Source organism: Capricornis sumatraensis, chromosome 2, assembly GCF_032405125.1.
Source record: "Capricornis sumatraensis isolate serow.1 chromosome 2, serow.2, whole genome shotgun sequence".
Classification (NCBI taxonomy): domain Eukaryota; kingdom Metazoa; phylum Chordata; class Mammalia; order Artiodactyla; family Bovidae; genus Capricornis; species Capricornis sumatraensis.
In genome coordinates this window covers 61,685,217-61,695,323 of record NC_091070.1, presented here as the reverse complement: position 1 = coordinate 61,695,323, position 10,107 = coordinate 61,685,217, and the positions used below count along the sequence as shown (strand labels likewise).

General features: G+C 35.3%; 1 non-coding gene across 1 annotated transcript; it reads left to right on the top strand.

Moving 5' to 3' along the window:
* The first annotated feature begins 6,797 nt into the window (after window positions 1-6,797).
* Window positions 6,798-6,869, top strand: TRNAC-ACA (transfer RNA cysteine (anticodon ACA)). Its single transcript has one exon. It is a non-coding gene; the product is annotated as a tRNA-Cys (tRNA).
* Window positions 6,870-10,107: the final 3,238 nt, after the last annotated feature.

Genomic DNA, 10,107 nt, shown 5'->3' with positions numbered 1-10,107 from the left:
GATGTGTACCTCAAAATCCTTGTTATGCTATTTTACTGAGGTAAGGACAACATACACAAAGATGGAAGAAAACCGCATATTAAGCCCTTCCAATACCAGACAAACTGAGCCCAGGAGAAAGGTGGGGGTGAGTGGTACTATGTTCAGGGAAAGAGCGCCACCTAATGGTGCTTCCTGCAATAGACTGTTCATATAGTCCAACCATTTTTTCTGTGTGAAGGATTGACAAACTGGGAACAACTCTTAAAAACTAATGCAATTTCTATACTACACCCTTCTTATTATCTTATTAACCCTCATAAATTAACTAATTCAAGCAATGGGAACATGCATTTAGCAGGAGATACTGTTGGGGCAGCTTTCCAATTTGACAGGCAGCCACCTGATCTTGGCTAGAGGAGCAGTTGGAGGTCCAATTCTTTGGGGTGGCCTTTGTCCCATTACTACCATCTCAGGCATATTTCAATCTCATCAGTCCTTCCAGAAATTCTCTAAGCCACTTAATACCCTGCAATAAATCCCCTTCTGTTTAATTAGCTAGAATGGATTATTTTTTCTTGTACTAAATACAGAAATATTACCTGGAAATGTTAAAGGTCAGACTAAAGAAAAGAGATGGATGATAGTATTAAATTGATCTGGTATATCTTAAAAAGAGTAAATATCCCTACAGATACTTAAATTTAAGATTAGAGAATAATGCAGTGGTAATATATGACACATATTTGTGAAGATCTACTTATTGCCTGGAGTCACTTAGAATAAATAAGCACTTATTAAGTCATATAAAGGCTGTGTATTGAGCTGGATATTTTTAGCTTCCTTACAGGATTTATAGGGAAAATAAAATGATAAGCTTAGAGCTTTAAAATTCCTTGCTAACTGAATTATCAGAAGATCAGATATCTCTTATGGTTCCCCTAATAGAATCTGATCCCTGAAGGCATAACATACAAAAATCAGAAACACAGTCTTATTCTCTGAGTTGCCAAATTACAAATTAAGCTGAATTTATAGGTTCCCTAAATATCTTATTTAAATTTAGGGCATCTACTACTATCTACTCACAATCACCAAAATAGACTGTCACAATTAATTTAATGACTTTCTGTTATTGGACTTTGGTGCCTAACTGAAGAATTTAAAGTGTCTTATGAAAAACTGATACCGTGTTTACAGCAGAATGCAGTAAAATGTGAGTAATCATATATTAAAAAAATTAGGGCATCTAGTTGAAAACAGTGAGACTCTAAAAATTGAAATGGGACACTTTGGTGCATTCAGATACATTTTAGTGTCTGAAGTCTAACTTCACTGAGCCTTGCCTGCAGAGACAAGGCTTGCCTCTCTGATACCGTTGCCTCTTCATTGTCTGAAGTTGTCTTGAGTCACTTGCCACATAATGGGTTGTAACACAGTACGTTCTTTATTGTATCTAACTTTTTATTCAATATAATATTTTTGAGAATCATCTATATGTGGTTGCATGTATTAGTAATTTATTGTATTGCTGAATTATATGACATAAAATAAATATACTACAATTTGCTTATCCATTTTTCTATTAATGGACATTTGGGCCGTTTTCACTTTGGGGAAATATGAATAAACCTTTTATGAACATTTTTGGATGTTTTCTTTTGACATTTTGTCTTTTATAAATATCTAGGAGTGGAATTGCTTGGTCATACAATAGGTACTTAACTGCCAAAAAGCTTTAGAAAGTAGTTGTGCAATTTAGAGCAATTTAAGAGTCTGATTGGCTTAAATCTTTGCCAACAATTGGTATTATCAAGTCTCTAAAATTTTAGTCATTCTACTGAGTCTGAGGTAGCATCTCTTTGTAGTTTTAAGTAATTTTTCTGATTGCTGATGATGTTGAACATATTTCATATGCTTACTGGGCCACTTTTATATATATTTTTTGAAGTGCCGATTCAAGAATTTACTCATGTGCTTTAATTGGGTGTGTCTTTTTATTAGTGAATTGCAAAATTTCTTTATATAATCTAAGTTTTAATTTAATGATTAGTGATTTTTGTGGCTTGTCAGAGAAAACTGTGACTCCAAAGTCAAAAAGATTTTCTCCATTTATAGATACTTTATATTTAAGAGTTCATATTACTTGTCTTTCATGATGATTTAATATTAAAATTTTTACTCTTGTCTTTCTTTGGTTTATTTCTCCTTGCATATTGTTTGCCATTCCTTTACTACCAAGCTTTTAAAATCCACCTCCCACCTCTTTCTAAGCTTTTTGTTTATCATATAATGTTGGATCATGGTTTTATAAGTCTATTCTGAGAATTTCTCTTTTGGTACGTTATCTTAACTCATTTACATTTATTTTAATGAATAGATGCAATTTTTTGCAGGTATACAGAATTTATAAATTCCATATTTTGTGCTTCATTTGGTATCTAACTTATTAAGTTCATTTAAAATCTTCTTCTTTACAACTTTCTTTATATCATAATTTTTTCTTCCTCTCCATATACCTGGCATGCATTTATTTCCTGATTGTTCATTCTTTACCTCAACCTCCCAAAGCACAATTTTGGTATCATTTTGAGTTTGTTATCTGTTTTTTGAACATTTTTTGTTTACTACATATTTAGACAGTAGTCAGTCCAGTATGCTATTTTCTCACCCTGACATTATTAACAATGTTAATAAACATGTATTAATTAGCATCCTTTTGGATTTATTTCTGTCCTTATTTGGCTATTTCCTCCATATATAATTTCACATAGATTTATTTTTTTAAACTTCTGAGATTTTGTGCTATTGAAAATAGTTTTATTTTTTGTATTTCTTTACATGAGAATCTGCTAGTGTAAAATTATGCCATTAATTAAATTTTATTTTTTCCCAGTAATTTGAAAATGATGTAACTGTTACACTGTTTTCTGGCTTCAGTGTCAGTGATTCATCCTGTTCAATCAATCTAAACCTAAAGCAATCTGTTGCTTGCTTTAAGTCAGATCCACTTGTTCCTAGAAACTAGGAGAACTGTCACATTATTATAGATATTCTTGAGTTTCACTGTTATTTATCTAGATTGTGTGTATGCATGAGTGAGAGATTCTTTTGAAGTATTTATGTTTCCTTAATTCTTAGAAATTATGATTTTTTTATTATTTAAAAGATTTCCTTCCTTTTATGATTTTTTCTTCACACACTAAGACACCAATCATTTTGATATTGTTGCATCTTATTCTGCTACTTATATCCTTAACTTTCTTTCACATTATTTATTTTATCTGTTTCTAGTACTTTCTAAAAGAAGTTTTTGATCTTTTAACTTAGTAACCTGCTTTTTTACCACTAAATTCATATTTGATATTTTCATTTTAGATTTTCTGTATTTTATATATAACGGTTGAATTATCTCTTTTTATAAAGATCTGGCTTCATTCTGTGTTACAGTAGCCTTCCTGATCTCTTGGAGGAAGAGATTTATTTTGCTTATTTTAAATTATTATCCTCTTAGGTTCATTAATTTTTCTTCATCTTTTATTATTATTCAGCTTGTTGACTTTTTTCTGTAGGGTTTGTATTCTTCAAAGGTCCCATTAGATTTTTTGGTTAGATTAGATTCTTTTTTTTTTTGGCTGAGCTTCCCTGGTGGCTCAGATGGTAAAGCGTCTGGCTACAATGAAGGAGACCCGGGTTCAATCCCTGGGTCTGGAAGATCTCCTGGAAAAGGAAATGGCAACCCACTCCAGTGTTCTTGCCTGGAAAATCTCATGGATGGAGGAACCTGGTAGGCTACAGCCCATGGTGCTGCAAAGAGTCGGACAAGACTGAGCGACTTCACACTCACACTCACACTCACACACACACACACACACACACATTCTTTTTAGGAAAAGAGCAAAAATGAATTCAAGACTGACCCCTGATTGGTACATTTGTGCATAAGTTTAGAGTGGGGGAATGAAGTAGGAAGGCATATTAGTATGGTGAGAACCTACTGTGTGGATCAGAATAAACTGTGGAAGATTCTGAAAGAGACAGGAACACCAGACCACCTGACCTGCCTCCTGAGAAACCTATATGCAGGTCAGGAAGCAACAGTTAGAACTGGACATGGAACAACAGACTGGTTCCAAAACGGGAAAGGAGTACGTCAAGGCTGTATATTGTCACCCTGCTTATTTAACTTATATGCAGAGTACATCATGAGAAACGTTGGACTGGAAGAAGCACAAGCTGGAATCAAGACTGCCAGGAGAAATATCAATAACCTCAGATATGCAGATGATACCACCCTTATGGCAGAAAGTGAAGAGGAACTAAAAAGCCTCTTGATGAAAGTGAAAGAGGAGAGTGAAAAAGTTGGCTTAAAGCTCAACATTCAGAAAACGAAGATCATGGCATCCAGTCGCATCACTTCATGGCAAATAGATGGGGAAACAGTGGAAACAGTGCCAGACTTTATTTTTTGGGTTCCAAAATTACTGCAGATGGTGACTACAGCCATGAAATTAAAAGACGCTTACCCCTTGGAAGAAAAGTTATGACCAACCTAGATAGCATATTCAAAAGCAGAGACATTACTTTGCCAACAAAGGTCCGTCTAGTCAAGGCTATGGTTTTTCCTGTGGTCATGTATGGATGTGAGAGTTGGACTGTGAGCACCGAAGGCTGAGCGCCGAAGAATTGATGCTTTTGAACTGTGGTGTTGGAGAAGACTTTTGAGAGTCCCTTGGACTGCAAGGAGATCCAACCAGTTTATTCTAAAGGAGATCAGTCCTGGGTGTTCTTTGGAAGAACTGATGCTGAAGCTGAAACTCCAGTACTTTGGCCAACTCATGCAAAGAGTTGACTCATTGGAAAAGACTTGGATGCTGGGAGGGATTGTGGGCAGGAGAAGAAGGGAACGACAGAGGATAAGATGGCTGGATGGCATCACCAACTCGATGGACATGAATCTGAGTGAACTCTGGGAGTTGGTGATGGACAGGGAGGCCTGGTGTGCTGCGATTCATGGGGTCGCAAAGAGTTGGACACGACTGAGCGACGTCACTTTCACTTTCACTGCAACAGTGAGTGTTCTCCAGAGAACCAGGAAAAATTGGACATTATCCATAATAACTCTATCTCTACCTCTGTGTACATCTAATCAGTTCCCTCTTTAGCGCTGGAAATCCAGTCATGAGTGCCTTTAAAGCTAATCTGAGTAGAAAACCTATTCTAGAAATCACAGAACTAATTAAAACAAACAAACAAACAAAACTCATTCTTAAGATTCTGCTCCTCTAGAACCACTGCTCTTGGTACCAATTCTCTATCACTCAGCATTCTCTAGAGCAACAAAATCAATAGGACACACACACACTCACAGAGGGAGAGACTTGGTTCACATGATTTGGGTTGTGGGGTTATGAAGACTGGCAAGTTTGAAATCTGTAGGGTAGGCAGGAGTTGATGCTGCAATCCTGAGACAGAATATTTTCTTCCCTAGAAAATGTCAAGTTTCCATCATAAGGCTTTCAACTAATTCAACGAAGCTTATCCAATTATTGAAGACTGATTAATATTAATTGATTGTAGATATTAAGTAAGTGAGTAAGTAAAGTCACTCAGTCATGTCCAACTCTTTGTGACCCCGTGGACTGCAGCCCACCAGGCTCCTCAGTCCATGGGATTCTCCAGGCAAGAATACTGGAGTGGGTTGCCATTTCCTTCTCCAGGGGATCTTCCCGACCCAGGGTTCGAAGCCGGGTCTCCCGCATTGGAGGCAGACACTTTAACCTCTGAGCCACCATATTAACTACATCTATAGAATGCCTTCATAGCAACACCTAGATTAGTATGATTAAATAACAATTCAAAGCCTTGAAACAGTGACATGGTTCAGTAAATGATACAATTACAAGGCTCTCAAATACTTCTTCCATAATCTTTTATGTATAAGAAACCCTTTCCAAATCTTGTCACTCTGTCCTTAGCTCAGCAGCCCACAACAAAGAAATATCCAATCTAAAGTCCGTAGTGTTAGTGTTGGAAAACCCTGGTTTAAAGTGATATTTATAAGTAGGAATGACTCTACTTAAAGTTAAGAGTGTAATATAAAGTATAAACCATTACTGAATGACCCTTTAATATGCATATGAGAGTTTAATAAACTGTTGTAATTAAATTCAGTCTTCTAGTACTGAAGTAATATATTCTAACACAAGAAATTTAGAATCTTGAAAATAATAATTTGAAACAAAGAATCTATCAATGATCCATATAGATGGGGACAAATAATGGTGGAAATATGTTATGACATGTTTAAGCTCAGAAATAGAAAACGTAGACTATGTAATGGAATAAAATATAGCCAAATATTACCAAATAAAATTTTAGGGCAAAATAACATGTAACTTGTTACTGATTGTTTTAAACATTGACTAATGCTTTTCTAATAAACAAAATAGAGCCAGTGAATTTTGAGTTCAAGAGATGACTCAAATTCTTTCTTTATATGATTAGACGTTTTTTAAAAAGAAACAAAGCAAATGTGTCTTACCTTCCTCACCCTTTATTATGTTATACAAACAAAATTTGTTGAAAGCATAATTCGGAAAATACCAGAAATTTGAAGAAGACTACCACCAATCATATCTGATGACCATTAATATTTTGGTGTGTATCTTTGTTGTTTTATTTGTTATGTAAATATATAATATCTCTATCTCTCTATATTGAACAATTTATAATCTGTCTCTATATTGAGCTACCTTTGGTTTCCCTGGTGGCTCAGCCATAAAGAATCTGCCTGCTAATGCAGGAGATTAAAAACGTCCCTGGTGGCTCAGACGGTAAAGCGTCTGCCTACAATGCAGGAGACCCGGGTTCAATCCCTGGCTTGGGAAGATCTCCTGGAGAAGGAAATGGCAACCCACTCCAGTACTCTTGCCTGGAAAATCCCATGGACAGAGGAGCCTAGTAGGCTACAGTCCATGGGATCGCAAAGAATCGGACACTACTGAGCAGATTAATGCAGGTTAGATCCCTAGGTCAGGAAGATCCCCTGGAAAAGGAAATGGCAACACACTCCAGTATTCTTGCCTGGGAAATCCCATCAACAGAGGAGCCTGCAGGCTATAGTCCATGGGGTAACAAAGAGTCAGACAGGACTTAGTGACTAAACAACAGCAACAACAAATAATATCTAGACATATTTATATTATATTTAGACTATCCACATAATATTAGACTATTTTTTTATTCATTACATTTTTGACATTTTCCTATAACCTTGTATTTTCTTCAAGGACATTATTTTAATGAGTATATCTTGTGGAGGTATAACGAATTCAGCTGATCCCACTTTATTAGATATTTAATTTCCTTTTCGTTCATAGTGATATGATCCTATACTGTTTAGATCTGCCTCTTATATAATGTGCATAACTTTAGTATTTAGATCAATACGAGAACTTTTTAAGCAAAGGATTCTTACATATTTACATGTACTGCTATAACTGATGTTGGCCTGTCATTTTATGTATTTGAGTTTTTAATTTTCTTGCATTTCCTCTCTTTCACTATAAGTATTAATTTTATTTTCTATTTTACCCTCAAGTGATTTGTTAAGATATTCCATTAGTGGCTACATTATGCTATTTTAAAATATCATTATTTAAACTATTTTCCTGAAACTTTTTCTCTATAAAATTAAAACCATATATTACTTTCTTCTTCCTAGCTTATTTATAGTGAGTGAAATTATATAAATCTCATATAGTAGACAAACTCATACAAAGGGCATTTGGGAAAAACAGAATTAATAGATGGATTTCCTCAGTCTATTTACATTAGAAAGTGAGAAATAAATAAAACTTTTCACACTAAAAATCTCTCCCTTATTTAATAATGTAAGCCCTTTTAATTTTTGAAGTTTTCATAAAATTTTTTATATTCATAAATTTTTGTATAGAGTCCAATGTCATAAAATATGTCACTAGATAATTAGAAATACAAAATACGAAGTTTTTTTTTTGTATACGAGTCTTAAAGAATCACTTGATATTTGGTTCTGCTGTAACTATTGATGATTGTACTATGTGTGTAAGATTCTGAGGAAGATGGTAGTAAGTTCTACTCTAAGGTATATTAATATCTTTTAAGAAACATATCTATACTGTTTATGTACAACTTTTATGTTCCATTTTCTACCCTCATATTTCTGTAAATTTGCGAATGATGAATAAAAATTGATATAAAAATTATTATTCTGTCATTTTATTAATTTAGCAAATACATCTCTTTTGGTAGGTAGGGATGCTTTGATCTTTCATCTCAAAGGGTGTCTACTCTTTGCCTCAAAATGTATTATCTTTTGGGACAAATTATTTTCATCTGTCCTAATATGTGCAATTAAATCTTGACAATAGTGGTAATAATAAACTATTATTACAAGTTTTTTTTTTTTTTAAGGAATAAGATCATCTTTAGAGTGCTGTTTGAATTTTAAACTGTACTACCAATAACTCAACTGGAGATTTTGATACTTTTACTTAAGGATAAGAAGTTATTTACAAAATTATGGAAAATATTCTGATTGAATATTTCCATAATAAAGGAAAGTTAAATGTTCTTACATTATGAGTGACTAATTAAACTATTTAAGAAAAAAATATACATTTATCAGAAATTTAGTTTATGTGTTATATTCTCTTTTTGTTATTGCTGTTAACCAGCTCCATGATTTTTCACATTTATTTTCAAACTGATCATGAATCAACTGTCTCTAATGGATAAACAGCTGATATTTCTTATTAGTATGAATATAAAGAAATGAGAACAAATTTTCCATAAACAAGAAACTTCTGGGCAATTAAAAAAATTTGCATAGGAAGATAATAGCACTGCAGCTTGGTGGGTTTTTTTTTTTTAATAGTAGATTTTAAACTCCCACAGTCTACTGCCCTCCTAAGAAATACAAACTTGTTTGGATGCCAAGAATGCTCTTGCTCATTAACCACATTAACTACGATTTTTATTTGCCCTCTGTGTTTTTAAGGGATCTCGGGTTGCTATGCTCCAAGTATCTTAAGCCTTGTCTAGAGCAAGCCATTCACATCCAAAACAATTTACTGGTATATAAAGAACCTCAACTCCTTAAATGCTGGAAGATGTTGTAGTCTGGGGAAATCACTTTGGATGCGTATTGAAAGCAGGCATACAATGTAGCAGTCAGCGGTGAGGCTCCTGCAGAACATGTGGGTCAGGGTCACTATGGCTGTCAACAGGTGAAAGGTCAGTCCTACAGAAGTATAGGGAGCCTGAGGGGCAACTTTCCAGAGGCTGTGCTCTCAAGGCCTAAGGGCTAGTCAGTGTCTATAAACACAAAGGCAGCCTTGCCTACAAGACAGTCTTCCTTTCTTTGTAGGGAGCTCTTCACTTGTCAGGTAAATTCCATCACAATTCTTTGTAATAACTGCCCATTTACATAAACCTGTTCTTTGTTCCTAAAACTCTTGCTCTCTTTTTCTTTTCCAGATTTTGTTTTCTCATGCCTTAGTAAATACAAACTATTTACTCATCAGTTCAGTTCAGTTGCTCAGTCTTGTCAGACTCTTAGCGACCCCATGAATCGCAGCACGCCAGGCCTCCCTGTCCATCACCAACTCCCGGAGTCACTCAGACTCACTTCCATCGAGTCCGTGATGCCATCCAGCCATCTCATCCTCTGTCGTCCCCTTCTCCTCCTGCCCCCAATCCCTCCCAGCATCAGAGTCTTTTCCAATGAGTCAACTCTTCGCATGAGGTGGCCAAAGTACTGGAGTTTCAGCTTTAGCATCATTCCTTCCAAAGAAATCCCAGGGCTGATCTCCTTCAGAATGGACTGGTTGGATCTCCTTGCAGTCCAAGGGACTCTCAAGAGTCTTCTCCAACACCACAGTTCAAAAGCATCAATTCTTTGGCGCTCAGCCTTCTTCATATTCCAACTCTCACATTCATACATGACCACTGGGAAAATCATAGCCTTGACTAGATGGACCTTAGTCGGCAAAGTAATGTCTCTGCTTTTCAATATGCTGTCTAGGTTGGTCATAACTTTTCTTCCAAGGAGTAAGCGTCTTTCAGTTTCATGGCTGCAATCAC